The 24,544-nt window shown below is 37.9% G+C and overlaps 1 protein-coding gene across 6 annotated transcripts in view; it reads right to left on the bottom strand.

Annotated features, from left to right (window-relative positions):
* ATXN1 (ataxin 1) overlaps positions 1 to 23,873 on the bottom strand; it is a 219,789-nt gene extending 195,916 nt beyond the window's left edge. For 2 of the 6 annotated variants that reach the window (XM_034429200.3, XM_087890342.1), the window contains exons 1-2: positions 23,723 to 23,873; positions 15,148 to 15,276 (exon numbers count right to left, since the gene is read on the bottom strand). The gene's annotated coding sequence lies outside the window, so the exon portion shown is untranslated. Of the gene's footprint in view, positions 1 to 15,147; positions 15,277 to 22,329; positions 23,225 to 23,722 lie in introns of those variants that run through there. The other 4 variants (XM_087890339.1, XM_087890340.1, XM_034429199.3 and 1 more) reach the window with 2 other exon arrangements.
* Positions 23,874 to 24,544: the final 671 nt, after the last annotated feature.

The following is a 24,544-nucleotide window of genomic DNA, read 5'->3' as shown; positions in this document are numbered from 1 at the left end:
TCATAATAAAAAGTATTTGTCAGTAAAGGTAGTCTTCGATTTATGACCATAATTGAGCTCAGAATTACAGTTGTTAATGTGTGCTTGTTGTTAAGCAGGTAACATGACCATGACCAATTTTACAACCTTTTTTTTTTTTTGGTAGCAGTTAAGTAAATGCTGCGGTCATTAAGCAAATCCATTGTCCATAGTGGGCTTTTTTTTTTTGGTCAGAAACCAGAAGTAAACATCACTTTCTGGCCAAAAAAATGTCATAAATTTTGCAAATGCGGGCCAGTTGCCAAGCACCCAAAATGCAATCATGTGACCGCCAGGGGGGCTGTCAAAACTTCAAATCCCTCCCCTCAAGAGATTCATTGTAACTTCAATCAGTCACTAAGCGACCAGTCACTGTGTGTGCACATGCCTTCAAATCAGTCTTGACCCGTGGCAACTTCCTGTCAGTTTTCTTGGCAAGTTTTTTTTTTCTGTAGTGGTTTACGATTGCCTACTTTCTAGGGCTGAGAAAAAGTGACTGGCCCAAGGTCACCCAACTGGCTTCATGCCTAATGCAGAATTAAAAATGAATTTTACAGAAACCTGATCTATTCCACATTAAAAGCTGAAAAGAAAATACAGCTGCATTTTTTCCATATAATGTATCTATGGCACATTTATCAATTCTCGAGAGCAGAGTGACATTCTGAATTGATGAATGGCATACTTTACAGCTTGACTATATGTACTTACAGTTTCAAACTAGTTTGCTTAAAATTTACAAAATTAACCTTATGTAGAAGGCTGTTTTATAGTATATTTCCATCACATTTTCTTTTCACCGGTTACAAAAATTATATCATAAGTAGGACTGAATGTTAAAAGTAACCAATTTGGTTAGATGGAGCACAAAAAAAAAACATGTGACAAGCAACATTTATTTGAAATTACCTTCCTTTTCAAAATATATACAGGTATTCCTTGAGTTATGACTGTAATGGAGCTGGCCCATTACAGTCATAAATTGTTACAGTCATTAAGTGACACACTCACATGCTTGCCTCACATATCCAGTATTCCAGCCCTCCCAGGTATTATTGCTAAGGACAGGTCATTAAATGGAGTGAATGATTTTCCTTGCATCTTCTCGGAAGGAATTGATACTACAAAAATAAGTGAAACTGTATATTGACCAACTGTTATCAAATGAAGAATGCAATTAGGCATTACAGTCATAAATTGTTACAGTCATTAAGTGACACACTCACATGCTTGCCTCACATATCCAGTATTCCGGCCCTCCCAGGTATTATTGCTAAGGACAGGTCATTAAATGGAGTGAATGATTTTCCTTGCATCTTCTCAGAAGGAATTGATACTACAGAAATAAGTGAAACTGTATATTGACCAACTATTATCAAATGAAGAATGCAATTAAATTGTAAAGAGTCTTTTTCCATTAATTTACATCCATGTTTTAATTGTGTACTATTTATTCTTGAAAACTACCATTAGAATATTTTTTTAGAAAACACATACACTTTGTGTTTACCGTAACTCTTTGTAATCTATCCTTACCATAATGATTTATTTTCTATTCAAATGAAGGACATACAAAACTATTTTAAGAATTACTTGGAACAACCTACTTAAGTTAAGCTCAAAACTCTTTTTCCTGACTTACATTGCCTGAAAGTTTAAATTCAAAATAACTCTTTATTGTCATTATAAACCTAACAAGTAACTCGATTAAAGCACAGTTCAGAGGTTTTACTTGTTGAAACTGCTGAAGTGCTATCTTAATGGCCTGGTCCAGAGGTAAACAGAACATTCTAGAGTTCTCTAGAACATTCTACTCTTGGTTTGACAAATTCCCTACACTTCTATTAGTGTCTTTCAGATTTTGCTTAAACTTAAAACTAAAGCATCTTTCATAGAGATTACTCCACATATTCAATTTTGCAAAGTGCTCCATTTTCCTTTTAAAGCAATTTGAAGGAGTGCCCTCATAAAAGAATATTTTACTGTGGACTTGAGATTGAGCAATATGGCATAAAAACACTACTCCCTAAGAAAGCAGTCTTTACAAATGAACATTTACAGAAAACAAATAATCTAGTTCTCAAATCTGTTTTTTAAAAATGGTAAAGAGCCAAAAAGGAGGCAAATAGACCACAAGCAATCCATATTTCTTGCATTTCCAATTAAACAAGACACAGTTTACAAAAATCCCTAAGAGTGGTATTTACGTGACCCAGAAGAGGCAATCTCATTCCTCAGTCAATTACATAACTAAAGTTGTCACCTCAAATGCAGTGTTTGATTATAACAGAGAATCTCCATCAGCAATAAAAATACTAATATCACAAGTAAACCTATTATCGTTAACATATAAGAGGTATAAGAATCATCCTAAAAAGTAAACCATCACCAGTGGATTTCTATTCCTCACAAAATTTCATTGAATTAAATGTGGTGTTTTACAATTTTCAATAACCTCGCTTAACCTGATGATCTTCAGATGTGTTGGCCACTTCCCACTATTCTTTAATCTTCAATTTATTCCAAGTATTGTCACACTAATTTTTTCACGATTATTGTTACATTCCAACATGCTAATACTGCACCCTACCTTAATTCCTTCAAATGCTGTTCCTAAATGAGAAAAAGGCAGAAAAGCTATAATGAAAAAAGTAGTTGAATTTCACACATTTTCATGTTAAAAACAAGCAGATGTGGAAAAGGATCGAAACTGAAACAGAAGAGGAAGGGTTGTTGTCAGTTAGAAGCGATACTTTTTTTAAAAAAAAATCTCTGTATTTCAGATGGTTAAGTATATACTTTTCTCATAAGAAAAAGGGGGAGGATTTCTGGAATGAAATCAGACAACTGTAATGAATTGTAGAGATTTTGAATTCATTTATGTAACCAATTTTAAAAAAGACGCAATATTTGGAGAAATGCTGACAGTTTTAAGATCCTTCAGCTGATAAAACTCAAGAAAAAGGGATGAACCTCACTACATAAATAATGGTTTGGGCAAAAGCAAGGTTTTTCGGCAGTATACAGTAACATTCCAGCAAATAAAAATTTCAATAGAATTTAGTACTTTGAGAGCAGCAAAACACCAAAGGTGGAAGTAAAATGGAAAAATAGTATGTATAGAATATAATATATAATGTATAGTGCATATATAGTATATAGCAGTGGTCCCCAACCCCCGGTCCGCGGACCGGTGCCGGGCCGTGGAGTACCTGGCACCGGGCCGCACAGCGGCCGGGGGACATGAACGCTGCAGCGCAAAGGCTCCTGGGCCGTGCGCAAAAGCTCCTGGGCCGTGCGCAATGGGCCGTGCGCAAAAGCTCCTGGGCCGTGCCCCCACCCCTGCGCGCGCTCAGCGGGCCACGGCGATAAAAAGGTTGGGGACCACTGGTATATAGCATATACTATATATTATAAACAATATACTATAAAGTAATTGTATATATACTTTTTTAAATAGCATTAAATACTTTTCAATATGCCTAGTTTTTACAGTTGAAATATTGCTATGTTTTCATTTCTCCCATTTCTTTCCTTTAAATACCATTCTACAAAGTTGAACTTCCGAAGAGAAGACAACAATGATAATGTTTGTATGGCTTTTTCTATGGGTATTTCAAGTATACTTTTGACTGCAACTACAATACAATTTCAAATAGTCAATAATTCCCTACAGGAAATATAGTCACAATCAATAATACTCCTTATCAAGTCTAACTCCTGGTGACTATTGAGACATATCCATGTTGTCTTCTTGGCAACAATTCAGAAGCAATTTGGCATTAGTATCTTCCAGCATGGTTTACTCCCATTTTAGAACTCAAAAACAATATGCAAATATAGTGGGGTAAATGATTACGGATGCTTCTATTCCTTCTAATGCTATGGTCTGATTTTTATGAAGATCGAAGAACCAAGTTGTTAACAAGCTCTATGTTTTTTAAATTATTTATAGCTGAGGATTTTCACAATCACATCGGTCTAAGCTTCATTATCATCTGACAGTCCTACCACTATTAGTGTATTATTTATAAATTGAGGAACATATATACACACAGATTGAAGAGTAAATTGAATTTACTATTTATATATACATGGAGGAGCTTATACTGCACCGATGATGTTATACCTAGTTAGATAATGAAACATCTGCCAGCAAATAACTAACCTCAGAGAGCCCCGAGGACTACACATATATACACAACAAAGAAGTACAACCCCAAGCTACATGTCTTGTCTTCCTTCTGAGAAAAGAGTATTACTACAGTTACATTACTAGAAATAATACATATGGAATTACAGCTCCAGTAATTTCTTCCACTGAAATTATGCATATAAATAAATGCAGATGAAAATTAAAGGGGTTTTGCTCCTTTACCTATCATAGCATCGGAGCAAAATTGCTTAATTTTCTTATGGATGCAAATTGGGGATTGTTCAAGGAGACAAAAGATCATTTACACATAAAGTGTTATGTTAACTGCATTTTGATTTAAATTTGCAAAGTATAATAGGTTTCTGGGATTGGGCAGCACTTTGGATTCACTTCAGAGCATGCAGAGATGTAAATATAGCACTTGTCTGCACTCCTTAAAGCAGCTGTGTCTTTTCCCAGGACTGCAGAACAACTGCATGATCCAAAGAAAAGATGTAGTTGCTTTAAGAAATTACACACAGGCCCTATGTTCACAGTCCTGTGTATTTCAGAGGGCCTTTGGGGAACTGAACCTGACAATACTATACAGCCCTGCATCCTAAGCAGTTATATAAACTTTTAAAACAGAGAAAATGAGGCATTAGAATAACATATCCTGATACCACTGGAAGGCTGAATTTGGGAAACAAAAAGGGTGAATACGTGATTTTAATTCAGTAAAACGTGTTAAAGAACATACTAGAGTGAAGTTAACCTCAATATTAACTCCTGAAATTTTCCAATTAATGCCAGCATATGCTTTAGAATATTTTCAGGAATTTGTATATTATGATGGTAGAAGGGTGGGTTGAAAAAGCAAAATATTTCTTAAATGATTTTAGAATATACATATTTAATAGTTTAAGATAACTGTGCTTATCATTATAACTACAAAATAACAGTTGTTTTAAATATAATATACATAGGCCCCACCAAAATTTGAAACGAACAAAATTATATAATGGACATCCAAATTACATAGAAGTTTTTAAATAAAAATCAGATGAACAAAATGTTTAGAACGACTATATCAAATAAGCAATGGAAATGCATTTATCTGAAAGATCCAAAATGATGTAGGAATTTTATTACAAGCTTCTATATATTTCTTGTAAGAATCACAATACTTGCCAAACCACAATAGGTATCTACCACACTTTGATTAGATAATTTTAACTTTAGACCAGGGATCAGCAACCTGCAGCTCTGGAGCCGCATGCAGCTCTTTCACCCCTCTGCTGCGGCTCCCTGTCACGCACAATATGCATCACAACAGCCAATGTGCGACACCCACCGGCACGCGATTTATTGAGCTTTTCAACCCCCGGTAGGCCAATCATGGATAAATCCAACAAAATAAAAGTTTCAGAAGAAAACAGAAGGTTTAATTCAACTACATATGTTAGTTTTGTGGCCGCTCAAGTCAGGCACAGGAAGGGTTTTGTGGCTCCCGGTGTTTTCTTTTTTGTGGGAAACGGGTCCAAATGGCTCTTTGTGTGTTTAAGGTTGCAGACCCCTGTTTTAGACTGATACGTAAACATATGAAGGCAATCTGTTTTGAATAGATGTAATTACAATTGCAGAACACAACTAACCAATGCATCCACTATTTTTACTATTAGGAATAACCAAAAGTATGAATGCTTAATGTATTAACAGTAATACAGATTAGCAAATATGCCCCAAGACTGAAAAATACAAGTAATAACATTGAAAAGATCTGAAAAAGAAAATAATTATGTTTTTATTTAAAGAATTTTTAGAATGATTAAATAGTGTGACTTTTAGGAAAAAAAGCATTTAAAATGTAATGGATAATTATTATAGGAATACAGACAAATACATGTTGAAAAAGATTGAAGCAGTGGAAAATTATATATTGAAAACTGCAAATACTTCTCTTTTAAAAAGTCAAAGACCACATTTAACTTCACAGTTTCTTTTATTCTGAAGTTTTATATTAGCATTATTTCTTTTGGAATTGACGAATATTTTTTTCTTTTGTGCCATTAAATAAAACTTTAAAGAAAACAGAACACAAAAACCAGTTTCCTTTGGTTCGCACAGAATCAAACAGAACAGAAAATATTAAAGGCTACAAAGAAACTAATCTGACTCTCAATAAAATGAATTTATAATATTTGAGACCATTTTTATTACAATGATGTTGAAGTTGTTAACAAAAGTAGGCAGTTAACATGTCTGCGTGCATTGCTACCAACAAGTAGTAGGCATTCAGTATAAAGCACAGTCCTATAAGGAAGGGGTCCCCAACCCATGGGCCATGACCCGATACTGGGCCACAGCCTGTTTAGAACCAGGCCGCACAAGCAGCAGGGGAATGCATGCACACAGTGCCATTTGCGTGAGTGGCAGGCACATGCACACAAAGCTCCATTTGAGTGAACAGAACCATTCCCTCTGTCCCCTGTCTCTGCCGGTCTTGCAAAGCTGGAAAGATTGGGAACCATTACTATAAAGTACATAAATATATCTTAAAGGTTAACCCTTTGCTTACTGAGGTTGTATAAGTTGCCTTCAGGTACCATAAGCTCATCTGATGGCAATTTGAGATCAAAGCTTGATTTTTGTCACCCTAACTTATATATTATCTGCATAGTTGAAGGGTCTAACATCTTTATAGCTTTTTAAAAAGTCCTTAAAATATGTTTTTGTAGAAGCTATTAACTCCTAATTTTAATAGTTTGTTTCCCTTGTTTTTAACATCTTGATTTTAATTTTTTTGCTGTAAATTGCTAAATGTACAATAAATATATTAACTTATAAATAAATATACAAATAAAACGCATAATCCTTAAAATTACAGATGACATAATATTACTAGGCCCTATTATGTGAATTTGCCCATTCAAGTATCTCTCAAGTTTTAAATGACCTTTGAGTTCAGATGTTAACAATGCACAAAATGGAACATAATAGTTTCTACCTCAAGGATTGTGTCCAATTCTGGATGTCACACAATAAGAGAGCACTCAGACCAACTGCAATAGGTTCAGAAGAGGATTAAAAAAAATGTCAAGGGACTAGAAACCAATGTCAACAATGAGTGATTGCAGTTACTAGGTACCTAGAACTGTTGAAAAGGCATGGCTGAGGGCAACATGAGAGCATTCTTCAAATACCTGAAGAAATATTAGAACATGAAAGAAGGCCAAAACTTGTTTTTTGTCATCTAATAGCACAGGACATAGCATATTGGATTTCATTTGCACCCTTTCCTAGCCAACCTGCCTCACTTACCCAAAAGCCATTTTCCCCATTCTGACATTTATTTGTAAAGTGTATTCCTTAAGTGTGTCCTAAGCTACCCTTCTCAGAAGTAGCCCCCGAGATCCAGAAGGCTGTGTCATCACTCTAAATATTTTAGATTCAGAGCAAAAAAATAAGTGTCCTTGGCAGCAAAATAATAGTGTGAGGAAAAACTTGGTCCCGCATACATTCCTCACTATGTGGAAACTACTCCCAATTTTGATTCATCTATCTGAAAACCTCTAGGGTCTGCTGAGAATCTCTCCTGCTAGATCAGAATACCCCACATCCATTATAAAATGGGAGAAGAAATACATTCCAATAAGAGTAATTTCCTTCATATATTTGTTTGCAATTCAACTATCATTCATTCTTTCTACCTCGACATACCTCTTTGACACTGATCATTTATTTTCATATTGCATTCACATTCATTACCCATTTACCCTTGTTTGTTTCCTAATTTATTACACACTTACCCATTTCCAATGCATTCAATTTTTTTTAGGTTTCTCAATTCCCATTTCTACACAAGCACTTTCTTGCTTCTTTTAACAAAAAATCACACCTCACAACAATCTTCATGTTACATAACCATATTTGCACATCTTAAAATGTCTTCATCCCATTTTCTGTTACTTGAATAAACTTCACAAACTTCAGTGGCACTCTGTAATAAAAAATTTTTCACACTCTCTCATAACTCACATATTTTCTTCTTTTATAGTCCCATTAATTCCATTGGGAGAGGAATTTATGTTCTAACCAGCCAACCTGTATTCAATAAGAAAATATTGAAACAGAGATGGAGAATGACCATGGGCAAAAAAGCAGTGGGAGAAGGAGCAACTTCCTGCCAGCTTCCCCACTGAATATCCTTGGGAGGAAGCTGTCAGGGAGTACTGAAAATGATCACATGACCACAATTGACCATGGCAGCATGGTGGTGCAGCAGCACTTAAGCAGCTCAATTTTGCCAAAGTTTTACTCCCATGTTAATAATGGGTCCTGTATTTTAGACACACTTTTTAAATTAGCCCATTTAAGGTAGGTTGATTCAGAAATTGTTGCCCCGTGATACCCTAGTTCAGTGATGGCTAACTTTTTTGCCATCGCGTGCCAGGAGAGGGGGGGCGGGGAGGGTCGTGCACACACGTGCCCACGCGCATGCGTGTGCAACCCCCTCCCCCCTCCCCCCTGCTCCTGGCACATGATGGCCTGGTAGGCCCGTTTTTCTTTCTTACCTGGTTCCAGATCCTCTCTGTGTATCTGGGAAGGGCGAAAACAGCCTTTCCCACTCCCTTGGAGGCCCTACTGAGGCTGAAAGGGCCCATTTCCCAACTCTCGGTGGGACAGGAAGTGACATTTTTTGCTGTCCCCAGCCTCCAGAACCTCTCTAGGAGTCTGTAGGAGCCTCTCTAGGAGTCTGTAGGAGCCTCTCTAGGAGTCTCTGGAGGCTGGAGACAGGAAAAAACGTCACGTGCCATAGGTTCGCCATCACAGCCCTAGTTCAACCAAATGAAGTTTACAAACGAACGGGACAAATATATAGATACACTGACATTTTGGACTCATTCTTTCTCTTCCTAAAATTAAACTTCCCCTGAGGGCACAGTGATTAGTATGCAGTATTGCAGGCAAACCCTGCCATAGTCTGAAGTTTGATCCTGATGGGGCTCAAGGTCGACTCAGCCTTCCATCCTTCCGAGGTTGGTAAAATGAGAACACAGACTGTTGGGTAAAATGAGAACACAGACTATGCTGACTCGGTAAACCGCTTAGAGAGGACTGTAAAGCACTATGGGGCGGTATGTAAGTCTATATAAATCTAAGTGCTCTTACTATTGCTATAGTTGTTTTATTTCTATTCTCATTTCTTTTACTTATTTTCTTTTCTTCAGTATCCATTTTTTTCCAAGTTCCACTTTTGTCATTACCAAATAATTCTCACATCAACCTTACATTTTTTACTAACTCTCTTTTTCATAAGAAACCATCAGTTCAGTCCTGCTTTTTACATTCATTCCTTTGCCATGTGTATACATAAATACTATGTTTAAACTGCCATGTGTATACATGAATACTATGTTTAAACTATTTATTCAAAAATGTACACCTTTTTATGGAGATACTCACTAAACAATTATCATTTTCATCCATTCTTGCATGTCTGAATGGTCCAATCACTTTTACATCTCATATCAGCAAACAGAATACTTTCCTTCAATTGCATTAATTAAGAATGTTATACAAATGTTCCAGTCATAGGTAGACTACCTATACTTTAGGTCAAGAGCAAAGGCAAGCTACAGTAATTAGGAAAAGTACCATATGAAGTTCACTGATCTACAGAAGAATATCCTAAGACTTACTAGAATGCATTTTTTATTATTTTGATTTCCTCAATGTGATGACAACAAAAAGATTTTAAAACTTCAGAGAGCTGCAAAACAACAGTTAAAGGTTCCTGTATTCATATTCATATGCATGCAACCAGCATGCATTTATTATCATCACAGTGTCTCACAAACATTGCATGCTTCACAACCAACTTCCAACAAGAGAAGTCAATGGAGAAACCAGCAATAAAATCACGAATTGCAGTCATGTGATATTTCACTCAATGACTGCAGGTGATTTGCTTAATGACTGCAGCAAAATTACTTACATCATAAATCCAGAATGGTTGTGTGATGTTTAATGATGGTGTCATTTAGCAACAGAATTGCCAATCCCAATTATGGTCATTAAGTGAGGACTACCTGTACATGAAAAGCAACCATTGTCCACTTTTTTCTAATTTCTTTAGTTCACAAATATGAGAGGGTGTGAAAAGCATCTCTTTTCACATCATTAAAGCATTTTCCAGATGAAGGCAATCAGTTCTAGTCCTATTTTTCATACATATTATGTTTACAAGAGACCACCAATAATATTTGAACTAAGAACTGAACAGGTATGTTGTCTTTCTTAAACTTCTACAACATGAAAAGGATTTCAAAATCTCAATATATTTTACATTTGTATATTTTACTATCCAGTATTAGTGGGAAAGCAGAATATAAACATGAAATATATCTTTAAAATGTTGAATATAGGATAATACTTATAAAGAATTATATTACCACTCAGTCAGTTTTAAGAGTCTACAAACATCAGCTAATATTAACAATTCATCAACACTAAATAGACAACATTTTAAAAAGAATTAATTTCCTTTTTTAAATACAATTGAATATAGTGAAAATAAACTAAAATTATTTTTTTCTGTTCCTGTTGAGTAAAGGTTTTCTCACTCAAACAGCAGGGGGCACTAATACCTTCCCCACAGTAATTTTTTTTCTTTAAAAAAAATTTACAAACATGAATATTCATTTCAAATATTTTTACAGAAATAAGAATGAAAAAACACTAGGATATTCATATAAGCAACAACCCAAAAGAAACATGGCAAATAGCAAAGCTCTGTAAGTATTCACACAGTAGTACTCCAAATGCTGTCAGTATTGATTATAGTTACTCTGTAAATATGTCAGTCGTTCCACCCTAGTGAGGACCAGTTCCACCCCAGGAAGGACGACTTACATGCAACACTTACTACAGGAGCACATTCAGGTGGTTTGTTTGTTAAACTGATGAATCACATTTTCATCTTATTAAACAAGGATGACAACTGCATCAAGGTAAGAGCTGTACACTATCTAGAACTGAAGAAGTCTGTACTGTACTCTTATCATCAGGGGCATTTACAACTAAATAGAAATATAGTATGTCACAGAAGTAAGTACACCCCCCTCACATTTTGTAAATATTTAAGTATATCTTGATAATGTCCAAATGGGGCCCAAGTAGCCGTTTTCCCTCCCTGGTGTCATGTGACGCGTTAGTGTTACAAGGTTGGCTTCGGGAAATAGAGGTGTGAGTGCTGCCAGCACTGCGGCAGAGGTTGAAGGGGTGGGGGGTCAGCCTGTCAGTGCTCAGACCATAAACCGCACGCTGCATCAAATTGGTCTGCAGGGCTGTCGTCCCAGAAGGAAGCCTCTTCTAAAGATGATACACAAGAAAGCCCGCAAACTGTTTGCTGCAGACAAGCAGACTTAGGACATGGATTCCTGGAACCATGTCCTGTGGTCCAAATGAGACCAAGATAAACTTACTTGATTCAGATGGTGTCAAGTGTGTGGCAGCAACCAGGTGAGGAGTACAAGGACAAGTGTGTCTTGCCTACAGTCAAGCATGGTGGTGGGAATGTCATGGTTTGGGGCTGCATGAGTGCTGCCGGCACTGGGGGGCTACAGTTCATTGAGGGAACCATGAATGCCAACATCTACTGTGACATACTGAAGCAGAACATGATCCCCTCCCTTTGGAGACTGGACCGCAGGGCAGTATTCCAACATGATAACGACCCCAAACACACCTCCAAAACAACCACTGCCTTGCTAAAGAAGCTGAGGGTAAAGGTGATGGACTGGCCAAACATGTTTCCAGACCTAAACCCTATTGAGCATCTGTGGGGCATCCTGAAACGGAAGGTGGAGGTGTGCAAGCTCTCTAACATCCATCAGCTCCGTGACATCATCATGGAGGAGTGGAAGAGGACTCCAGTGGCAACCTGTGAAGCTCTGGTGAACTCTATGCCCAAGAGGGTTACGGCAGTGCTGGAAAATAATGGTGGCCACACAAAATATTGACACTTTGGGCCTCATTTGGACATTATCACTTAGGGGTGTACTGTTCTAACCTAGGCTTCCTGAGTCAGTAAAACACACAAGTAGTCTCAAAAACCTGTTTTATTTTAACAGCTCTGAATTCTGTTCATTCACAGATGAGTCCCAAATAGTTGTAGAGAGTCCTTCGGGATAAGGCTGATAATCACCCACCTTTATCTCCCTTGACACGCTGCCAAAGACCTAATTGGCAAAGCCACACGGAGTCCAGAATCAAACAGAGCTTCAGACTTTAAACTTCACAGAATTAAAAACATTGTTTCCTACAAAGGCCCACGTGCCTTTGCTCCTCTTTTAAGTCTTATGGGAGGGGCCAATCATCTCCAAGACCTACTCCCAAGTCATTCCTTTTGTTTTAACTGTTCTTGCCTTCTGGCAGCTCTGTGCATGCGTGCATTGGGGACAGGCTCCCCCTGTTATTCTGCCTCGCTCAGGTCCGAATCTGGAGGCTCCGGAAGCAGCACGTACCTCCCAGATGGCCCTTTCTCTGCCTCCAATGCAGAGCCCTCATCCAAACCGTGTGCCGAACAGGTATGCGCTTTGCACGCTTTGCACGTGTAATCCAGGATACTGTGTGACTCCTTCCCCATGTGCTGCGCACGTAACCACAACATCTGCACATGGCTTTCGCACGCGCCCATGTGCTGTGTGCGCAACCACACCATCTGTGCATGCATGTGACTTTTGTGTGGCTCCCCCCTGTGCGCTGCCCCCGCAATTGCAATATCTGCTCATGCATGCAGGTTTCACGCAGTTCCGTGCGTGGTGCGTGCAATCACATCATCTGGGCATGCACATGGTTTTCAAGCGTGCAATGCACGGATGTGAACACCATCTACCCATGCAGGCGCTGCGCTCAAGTACTCTCGCGCTCATCCGCAAACGCACATGCATGCACAGGAGAGCCAGCTGGGTCCCCTGAATTGCACGCATGAGCACCGAAGGCCCGAACATCAGCTGGGGTGCAGGCGCATGCGCAGCTGGTGAGTTGGGCGACAGCTCGTGTGCCGCTCTGCGTGCCATCTTGGGCACATGTGCCATAGATTTGCCATCACGGGTATATACAATAGCTTACCTAAGACACAGTTCTAATTATTCCAAACTCTTTTGAAATTTGACTTTGATGATTGATGGGTTTGAATTATATTATAAAAGCATCTCTATCAACCATACATTTCCATAATCAGGACATAAAAGCATAAACGATGTCCTGCTTGGACACACACACCCCGCCCTGCCTATCTAGTCTAGCAGTTTGTTCTCACAGTGGCCAACCAAGTGCAGAAGGAAATCCACTAATGTCCCAAAGTGAAAGGCAAATGGCCTTCAAAGACAGCGACACTAATAGATACTGATCTCTGTGACTTCCAGGAACCGGTCCAACCAGTTTCTGAAGCAAGTCCAACATTTCTTTGAAGCCAATATTTGAAATAAAGATTTAAGATGCAAGAAATAATAATAATAAATGAAAAAAACTATAGCACAGTTCTAATGATGCAGTGTTGGCTTGCACAAATCATTCAGCACTGATTATGAACAATTTCATCAATTAAATATCACTTTAAGAATTTCTCACTAAATGTTGCCCTGATAATTCTATAAACAAGTTCTGTACCAAATATCAGTATTCTACATAATGGTGAAATGGTGAAAACTGGCCCTGAGGAGGGGCATAAAACATGCCAACAAATCTGTATATAGATCCTTAAAAACCATATGCGTTGGAATAAATGTTCAGATTAAACAGAGTGGCTGCACCATAGAAATCAATTCTATTCACATTGTAATGGTGGCTAGTATCTGAAATACACACAATGAAATACTGTTGCTGGCACCAAATAAATATTAGAGCTATTATAATATAATTTAACAATCTGTTCTATCAGTTAGTGTATAATTTTCTCTCCAGTGACAAAACATATAATGGTACAAGTATGAAACTGTTTTATCTAGCATTCATCATTCAATGTCATAATTTAACCATGTTCTTTCCATTTCAGTTAAGCATTAAGTGTAAATTGTACATCTTTACAACTTAACAGTTCTTGGAATTTTTAAAATACAATACTGCACCTCCCACCCACAATAAAATATAATTTAGGCATCATGTAATTTAAACACATATTGATAAGTGGGGCGCTAAATTACTTTTTTTCTAGATGTAAACAGAAAACAGAAGGAAATTTCTTTGTCAACTTTCAGTGCACATAGTAGACAGGACTCTGAGGACTCCCAAAGGGTTCTTGGAGTAACAGAAATCCAATGTTCCTTAGGGATTACGGTAATCCAGGAAAACAGCACAAGAGAACATGGTAATCTGTAGACTGAGGAAAGTGGCACAGTATAAAAGAAAAAGAAGCACAGGAATAGGTACAATAGAAGTTACAGTAATATCTATAACTTCTATATAAATGTGTATGTTCGTGGGACTGAGAAATGTTGTTTACTTTTAAAGTATCATACATGCTTAGTATTTTACTATGTTGATCAATAATGGCGGTGAGTATCCATTTTGAAACTTTGATAGGGTGCCCTTGTTTGGTATGTAAAGAGAAAAGAAAATGACAGGATATCTCATAAAAAAACTTTCTTCTGTTCAGTCCCATCATTCCTTACCCAGATGGGGCAATCAGATACTTCTTGGAACCATATTGCCCTCAGCTGCTCTAGAATCAAGCGAATAACAACTAAAATGCCAATCTAATATACTTATGCAATTGGGAAGACATCTTACTTTATACCCAGAACGTAACAAACCCAACACTCATGGAATATATCAATAGAGACAATCAATTCTTAGAAGGTGAACTAGTCTTGAACAAAATCCTGGAAGCATAAATGATGCTGTAAACATTTGAGACGAAGCAGTTTGTGTGAAACACCAGATCAAACTCTTTTGTAAAGTACATTATTAAAACAAAAATATTTTCTCACCTTATTCAGGGGGAAAGAGCACCTTTTAAGGAAAGGTAAAACTTGTTGCTGCAGTTGTCTTGAAGAGGTGAAGAAAGAAGCTCAGTGCTTAGATTGTCTCTTTAATTTGATGTGTCTGTGATTGAAAATCTGAAGAGAAGCAAAAAATATAGAAAAAGCATAATTTACCATCCACTTACAAAGTAGCAAATATATGAAATGTGTTTTGAATAAAGCAGAATAATGGATGATGAAATGGCCTATATCTCTCATGGGTTTATGCTATTACAATATCTATTAGCCTGTTATTCAATGCACATTATCTGAAAATAAGTTCCATTGAGCTCAATGAGGATTACTTTGGAATATGCTAGATTATATTGCTAAAGAGCCTCGGTGGTGCAGCGGACTAAAGTGCTGTTAAGTGCTAGCACTTAGCTGCCAGCTGCCTGCAATTAGTGCAAGTTCGAATCTCACCAGGCTCAAGATTGACTCAGCCTTCCATCCTTTCGAGGTAGGTAAATTGAGGACCCAGATTGTGGGGGCAATAAGCCAACTTTGTATAGAACAACACCATTTAGGGGGGGCTGAAAGCCCTAATAAGCAGGTATATACAAAAAAGTATGCAGACTATTGCTATAATGCATTGTAAGCCGCCCTGAGATTACGGAGAAGGGCGGCATATAAATTGGACTAATACATAAATAAATAAATAATAAATAAATAAAACTACTCAATAGATTATATTGTAGAAATGATCCAATAGAATGCATTGCTAAAATTACTAAAAACTTCTATAGTATCTGCTATTGACTTACTGGATAGCACTGGTCAGAAGTCAATTTCAGAAAGGAATCCTAAAAAGGCTTTAAGAAGATTGGCAGTGCCTCTCAAACAAATGGGGATTTATTGCAATGCATTGGTACAATATAGCAAATATCAACAGGATTTTTATGGTTTCAGAAAATCATTCAAAATCTGTGACCTTTAAACATAACTCTATTCTTTTTGTCTTTATCTTTACATCAAACTTGATGTAAAGACAGACATAATGGGTGCTTTCTGGTATATAAGCTTAATGTTAACAAAATTAAGATACGGTATGTTTTCTCCTTCTCTCTCCCCTCTCCAAAGCCAATCTTCAAAGAAAAATTCAAAGAACCTCCTCTTGTCAAAAGATAACAATAGCAGAGTCGAATCTCCCTGTGGTGAAGCAGACAAATCAGCTATATTTCTTGGCGAGTATTGAAAAAAAGAAATGAGGAAGCAGAAGACAGCATTCATAATTTTTGGGATTTAGTCAAGATCAATTAAACTATAGAGATAACTGTAGCTATTTGAAACACACACTAAAAAGCATCAGCTTAACTGCAGAATACTACCAGATAAACCATAATGTAAAGCCAGGAATAGACAACCAACTGCCCTCCAGGTATCTTCAGTTTCGATTCCTACAATCTCCAGTGAGCACATCCAAAGGCAGACCAATGCAGGACTTTAAAAGATCTGGAATGCACCAAATAGACTGCCTTGTGTTAAGCTGTAATGTTGTTCTGACTTAATGTCATATGAAATTGTATTCATTGTAGCCTGTAAACCATCATTTCTTTCCTGGAATAGATCATACATTTCATTAACACCCCCCCCCCAAAAAAATGAATCAGGCCAATGTAAATGAATTGCTCTAGTGTGATACAACAGAGGTCAATATTGCCAGATGACACATAAGAATGCTATTACAAGCCTATGCAACAACAGAAAAAAATATCATCTAAATCTGCTCTTCAAATAATGTTGGCATCACAGTTAGCTACAGCGACACACTGAATTCTTCTTAGAACTTGCACATAATCGTGAAAACCAGCCTGTGGTGATATTACAGGGACACCTATATCTATCTATACAAATCAAATGTCTTCTTTTCAAAAGAAGGGTCTGCAAGAGAAGCTTTCCCATTAAAAGGAAGTATCAGAAAATAAATAACAAGAATCTGAACCTATTATAGCATTTTTTTTAAAAAAAAAATAACCCGCCCATATTAGAACATCTAATAACATAAATCGCATAAAATTGTGAGGAAGTTTAATATGTTTATTTCTCTATCAGAATGCATCATTCCCAGAACCTCGGCTGAAACTTTTTAGCTTAAACAACAATATAAAAGGGAAAGTGACTTAATAAAAAAATATTTTGGGATCAGCTGAAGTACTTTATCATCTGTTTTCTGATTTTTGTGGTTGCTACGTTATCCCCGACACAGCGCAATATTTAAGGTACAAACTCTTACAAATATAAATAAGTACATTACATTTCCTTTCTTTGGATCAGTTTATTTTATAACATATAGTTTCAGGTTTCTTGAAATCATATACTGAAAAGCAATACATTCCTCCTTGAAATTATATGTTTGCACGTACATGTATACCCCTCTGTACTTTTTAATTCCAACTGTAAAGTCTACTTTAACTTAAGCTAAATTCCTGGTGATTTTATGGAGATGTTAGTGTCATTTTCTGGCAACAATATGGAAGTTGTTTGCCCCTTCTTTCTTCCAGGATGTTTTCCACCTTCCTAGTCTAGTATACATTATATCCTAGTGGTCTCCCATCCAAATACTAATCAAGTCTGACTCTTACTTAGTTTCTGAGCCAGAAAAGATAGACCATGTATCGCCACCTGCTGGAACGTCATACTCTTTTTTTATATTAATTCAAATTAAACTGAAGATTTAATCAAATTGAGAACAATCTATTAAGGAGATTTCCTTTATATATCCTATTTTCTCCACATATCCCATTTAAATCAAGCTTGTACAAGAAACCTTTCTTAGTACATTATATCCATAATTATTGATTTCCCTTTCACCAAAAATATCCACCAATTTATTAAATCACAATCTCCTAAAATTTGTGGAAATAATTTACATATTAAAATGTTATCCAGATGTTTACATCATCTTTGTTTAAATTCCAATATACAATGCTACCCCCCAGAACTTTGTAGTTTAATCTGCAGGGCTTTTCAAATTCATTTCTTACCTTAAACATAAAATAGGATAACCCTACACAAGTAATGAAGAATTTTGTTCAATTCACTGAATTTATTCCCAGATAACCAGATAACAGAATTGCTCTCTAAATCTATTATTTGTACTAAGTACATGAATTCCACCTAAACAGTTAATTATTCACCAGATCAATGGGCCAGCAAAGCACTCAAAGATTCTCTCAACAAAGAAACTGCTTCTTAACAAATTATGCCTGAACTTAATAAACATTTCAGTCAACATTCACTACTGTGGTAGTGAAGGGGGGAAAAAGTGAGGCCTACTTTTGTTCTCATAGACACCAATATATGTAAAGCACTGCCTCCATCTGTCAGAGTAAAGAACTAGATATGTTTTATTACACAATAGACGATTCTGTAGTAAATACTACCATAAAGATCATCTGACACTTAAAAAAATATAATCAGAAAAAGTTGCTTATAAAATGTAACTTAAAATAAAAGCCCTTGTACTAACTTTTGAGATCCAAAGTGAAAGCACATCATTCTTCAGACATCTCAATCATAGGTCTAAAGCATTTCTACACATTCATAAAGCTTCATAAACAAGTCAATCATATCATAGTTGCAGGACCGTGAGAAAGAAATATTCTATAAAATTAATCCTATGTTCCTCTTGCTATTCCTTGTCACATTCGTTTCTTTTTGTTTTCAGACTGCTGGATGGCACACACTGGTCCAAATCTGAACAGAATGCGATGGAGTCTGTAAACTAATAACAGCCTCCCTTAATAGGACTGCTCGTGTGAGAAACTGCTCTAAAAGATCATCATCAGAAGTGAAGCTGAGACTCGGCAGACAGAGAGAATTAGATATACAGATGAAAAACATGCTTGTAACCAACAATACTGAGAATAAATAAATAAAAACAAATATTTCCAGTTTCAAAATGGTTAATGGGATGAAGATTCCAATTACTAATAATTTAATAACTTGGGGCATAGCAAAATATAACTTTTTTTAAAATCAACATGTGACGTAGAAGCATACAAATATGAATCTTCGGCATTGTTAATGTGTTTTACTTTGCATTAAAAATGTATTAACTATAATAAAAAGCTTTCCTCTTCCCTAAATTTAATATTGTGCTTAAAACAGTGATACAAAAAATAAATAAATAAAACTATTGGAGAATTATGTAAACCATTAAAGAAACTGTTAAAATATTTACATTATGCTCACTATGGCCTTCAAAACAAATAGATTGTTATGATTAAATTCCAACTTGTTTTATTTTCTCGAAAACCTTTTCCCTTACCTGTTAATTGCTAAAGCAAATAAAATCTATTTATATTACAATGCATTTTACTCTGAAATTATTTCAGTGTTACCTGCATTAGTTGGTGTAGTTTAGATTAAAAATCTACAAATTCATAAACCAAGATATCAGGTTGTTTAACTTTTGCATGCTATTGAAAGTACAGTATCGTGTATGATTCCTGCCTTCAAATGGTTAAGCAACCAACTCAAATTATCTTACTGAAACAGATTTTTTTTGAAGTATAAGCTCTAAAGTTTTAAAATGCTACAGACAACTGTTAATCTACAAACAATACATGTTCCTGGCATTTGCATACCTCACAACTTTCTATTTACACAAAATGTCTTTATGGGAAAATCTAATGACACTGTTTAGGATCCAAGATGAGAACCTTATCGTGAATTACTTACAAACCTATATGCTCCTGACAAACATTGTGTAAATTTTAGAAATTGGGATGTAAAAGTCATTCATCAATCAACAGCATAGCTAGAAATTGCATTCCAGGAAGCTGCAAGCTATTATGCTTGCAATATTTTTTAAGGGTTGGAGTCTTTAAATTCCTGCAGTGGTTTGATGTTCTGAACATACAAGACACATTTGAACAATAAAGATGATATAGACAAACATAAAAAAAAAGTTATACAGGTCACTTTTGTGAAAATATAAAGGGACTGATTAAAAATTCTATAAAGCATGTTTCACTGCAGATGGAAAAAAAGAAAAATCTGAAATCTCAGTTCTCAACATCAAATTAAATACATATCAAATTAATCCTTATTTTAAGCAATCCAATCAGTAAAATGTTATGCTAGTAAAAAACTACTGTCATTTAAAATATGTATGGATAGTCCCACTGAAACAAACAGGAAAACAGCTGCCCTAAAGGATTTCTTCAAACTAAAATACCAACCATAAACCAACTAAAACTCAAAGGAAGTTTAAACTTAAAAAGAAGCTCTTCCAAGTTTAAAAGCAACCAAAAATGCCTTTTGGTAGCACAAATAATAATACCTTTAGGTTAAACATTTTCAACTGCACTCAGAAATTCATGCAGAGAAGAGGGATGAACCATTACAACTGTTTATAATTTTTCAAGCCTCTGAAAAAAACTTTAAAAAAAAGAAAATATTCAGCACCCAGCTTAACCTAATTTCTAATGTGAACAAGCACTCCTCTGCTAAAGATCTATACACAAGAATTTTTTTAAAAAAAATACAAATGCTGTACAGAAAATCTTACGACTTGCAACTCCTAAATGGAAAGTTGAAATTACTCCAATATTACATGCAGCCTCTGATTTTTTCCATTTCAATTTTTATACAAATTATGTGTATCGCATACAAACAGGCAACACATAAATAGTACACAAGTGACTAAAAAGTTGTTCATGCTTGCAACATAAGTCCATCCGAGGTGCCCGTGTCACAAGAAAAATGCACCTGAATGGACGATGAATACTGTCTGTTACCATGGCACCTCAATCTAATTACATGACTGATCAGGGCTAGAGAGTGTGCACTGAAACCTACACCACTGACATGTCTCTACATGACAGTACACGCACACACATACATATACAGAGAGAAATGTGGAAAACCTATCAGCTTTTGGCTTACATTTACAGTGGATGAGAATAAGGGTAGTGCTATTCAACACAGAATGACTTGTAAAACAGTTAATAGGAGAAAAATAAACGTATAACTCTAACTAATACAGTATCTCATCAGTTATCTCTTCCTCATTCATAACCCTTATTCTCAGAGCAATAACACTAGGCTGTCCTCACCAGCCAGACAAACAAATCCACATTCACTGATGAAATCTGAATTTGCTGTTTTAAGGTTTCATTGTAAACTGAAATAAACTGCCCCAGAACATCAGCAAAGTAACTGGTTACACTGAATCACACGTAATTTACTAACCTGGTCAAAAACATGAAATGTGGATTGCTAAAGATTTAATCACCTCCATCATGAAATATTTCATATTCAAATATATGGGTAAAAAAGAATCCACAAACTAAGACATGCAACTACATAATTGTGGTTACCCAAAGACATAATTGTAAAACTAATTATTATGCACATTATAAAATTATAAAGTATGGGATTCCCTTCCTCCTCCAATTCTATCTGGGTTTATGATCACTAGGGAAAAATATTATTCTGGAGGAGTCCCTATTGCATACCTTACGGTAAACAAAATAAAAATAGCTTGTTCTTGTTAGCCACATAGTGTGGCATTATATAACAAGCTTTCAATTTGCTCTCTTTTCGATCACTGGATTCTGGTCTTTTTCTTTGCTGCTCTTTTTACAAAATCCTAAAACACCTCGGGTATCTCCCTACCTTTCAAAATGTTATTTTGTTGTTACCATTAGCATGTACAGTACACAGCGACATATGCAGAAAAATACTTTCTCTCTAACATTTTAGGGGGGGGAAGGGGGGGCTACGCAATTGTTTCAAGGCTTGGAGATCAGAATAAGGCTTCGGCAAACTAAAAGAAGGTAACTTTTGAAAAATAATTTGAGAGTGAGTGACGGGAAGCAGGACAGCACCGAGAGACACAAAACAGGATTTCAAAGGGCAGCTATACGCGGAATTGCCTCTTTTTTTTTCCCCTCCCCCCTTCCTTTTTCTTAAAAGGGGGGGCAAGCAACTCTGTCGGATCTATTAAAAAGAAGAAAAAAGCCGATCCTTCGTGGCAAAATCTTGGCAGCCCCTGGAAGGTCCTGCACGGTGGCGATCTTCCTTCCCAGGGAAAGCCTAGCGGAAGGTGAAAAGCAGAAGCTGCCGGGGAGGATGGGTCAAGGTGAAGGGGAACACAGTCCCCCCCCCCCACCACCTCCTCCACCTGTAACGGAGCCCTACCTCCTTCTCCCGTGCCCAACAGTGGCCTTTACTCACTCACTGACTCCTTGCTGTAGTAGTGCCCGGAGGAGCCTCCAGCCGATTTGGGGCCTGAATATAGGAGCATAGTGGAGGAGCTGGAACTGCTACCGCTGCTGGGCACATCCCAGTCCCAGCGCCGCCTCCTCCTCCTCCTCCTCCTCCTGCGCCGCCTCTTCGCTTCATTCACCCCTCCGGCAACCACCCAGCCCCGTACTATACAGTGCAGCGACGGCTGGCCCTCCCTTACTATCAAGCCGGGGGAGGAGTGAGCTGGGGTGGGGGGAGAGAGAGAGAGAGAGAGAGAGAAAGAAAGGCGGGCGCTCTTCCGCTCGCCCTTAGCAGCCCAGCCGGCCTTCAGCAGCGGCAAGGAGGAGGAACGCGACTCTAGCCAGACGGCGGCGGCCAGCGAAACAGCCGGCGGAGGGCGTTGCTTCGGGACGCGCTCAAAAAACTCCGCGGCCTGTGCTTAAGCCGCACGTTCTCCGCACCAATGGCTCCCCGGGCGCCAGTCACGCACTTAGGGGACGAGGCGGCGGGAAGGCTCCCCCCCTCTCTCTCGGCAGCCCCAGTTTAACGCCGGTGGGCGCCCTGCGGAGGCTTTATAAGAGAGGAGAAGCCAGCCGGTACACAACCCAAATGCACTGGGGGGGGGAGCTGTGGGGGGGGGCCGCGGGGAAGAGGGGGGGTCATACGACTTCCTGTTCTTTCTTTACTCTCTTGCTTTTATGGAGCGTGTGGGGGGGGAGGGAGGGTGGCGGATTTCTCGTATGCCCAGAATGCAAAGAATTTCAGGCAGCACCACCCACAGCATGTAAAAATAACACCATCCTGGCCTGGTTTTCTCCTTCCTCCTCTCGCTCCGGCCTCGACACATAAAGCCCGAGGGGGGGAAGGGAGGGAGGGAGGTGTAAATTGGGGGGGGGGGATAGAGTGAGAAAGAGGAGGAGGGGAAAAAACCCCGAGAGGAAGAAAGAAGCGATGCAATTTGCAGAATTCTTACAGGGCGACTTTTCTTGCAACCCGTGGCGTAACAGGGCGCTACGTCGCCCTCCCCTCCCCCCCTTTCCAGTAACCTTGTATGTGTTTTTCCAGCTGGAAATATCTGAAGGATTGCTTGGAGGGGGGAGGGGGAGCGAAAGAAGCGAAAGCAGAGGAGGAATTTTTTTAAAAAAAGCCACTTACTGTATAAAGTGTCAATGGAGACGGGGGTTGTGGGGAAGGCGGACCGGAGTGGGGAAAAAATACTTGCCAGTTGCTCTCAAGGGCTTTGGGGGTTGGAGGTTTTTTGTTGTTTTTTTTTTTGGCTTTTTTTTAATAAGAAAAAATAATTTATTTCTCCTCCCCTTCGGTGTGATAGAGTTGCTTCCCTTACCAACTGTAATAGAAATGATGATGTCTGCGGATAGAAGCTCGCTCCTCTCTTCTCCAGTATGTAAATGTGTAATAGAAGGCAAATATGGAGCAGTTGGCAGCCTCTGCGTTAGCTCAAGGATCCTACTTCATGCAAAGGGGTGGAGGAGAAGGAGGCAACTCTTTGTCAGACGGCCAAGAGAGCCACACAGATTATTGCATACGCACAACAGAGCCTGGCCAAGCCAGCCTTAACCCTTTCCGAGTGTCTTCGTTGCTTCTAGCAAAGGATGTGGGGTTTTGTTAGAATTGCATTTCTCTTTGCCTATCCCTCATGGTCCTTCGCCCTAAATTAAGCGTATATGTCCTCTAAGGGTCTGTCATCTTTCACTGAAGCCCCAAACCTCACAGGGATACAAAGCAACTATTGCCTTTTTTAAAGAGACTTTTGCAAGTGATACCATTTGGGGGGTGGGGGGGATACTTAAAACCTTCTAGTATGCATCTGTGCTCAAAATGGACATTAACTTTCATAGAGTTTGCTCCTAATAGAGTATGTTGACCTAGTTTATACTGAGGCGTTACTGTGGTAGTGATCAGAGGCATGAGGGGGAATTTTGTCCTATGTCACAGTAAGATGCAAAGAGTCGAGATGCATGCACCAGGGAACTACAAATGCATCACTGTTCTGCACTTGACCGCTGGCATACTCCCTAGAAAAATAGTGCATATTTCCTTTGTTTCAGAAGCTAAGCTATGTCAGAATGCAGTTACGTGGATGATAGTGGGAGAATTGGCGATATACCCAGATAACACTACTACTAAGTGAGCTGCACCAGTTTCC

Source organism: Pantherophis guttatus, chromosome 3 (assembly GCF_059756535.1).
Source record: "Pantherophis guttatus breed Tessera chromosome 3, ASM5975653v1, whole genome shotgun sequence".
In the NCBI taxonomy this organism is placed as follows: domain Eukaryota; kingdom Metazoa; phylum Chordata; class Lepidosauria; order Squamata; family Colubridae; genus Pantherophis; species Pantherophis guttatus.
The sequence above is the reverse complement of the archived record's forward strand: the minus strand, read 5'-3'. Positions and strand labels throughout refer to the sequence as shown.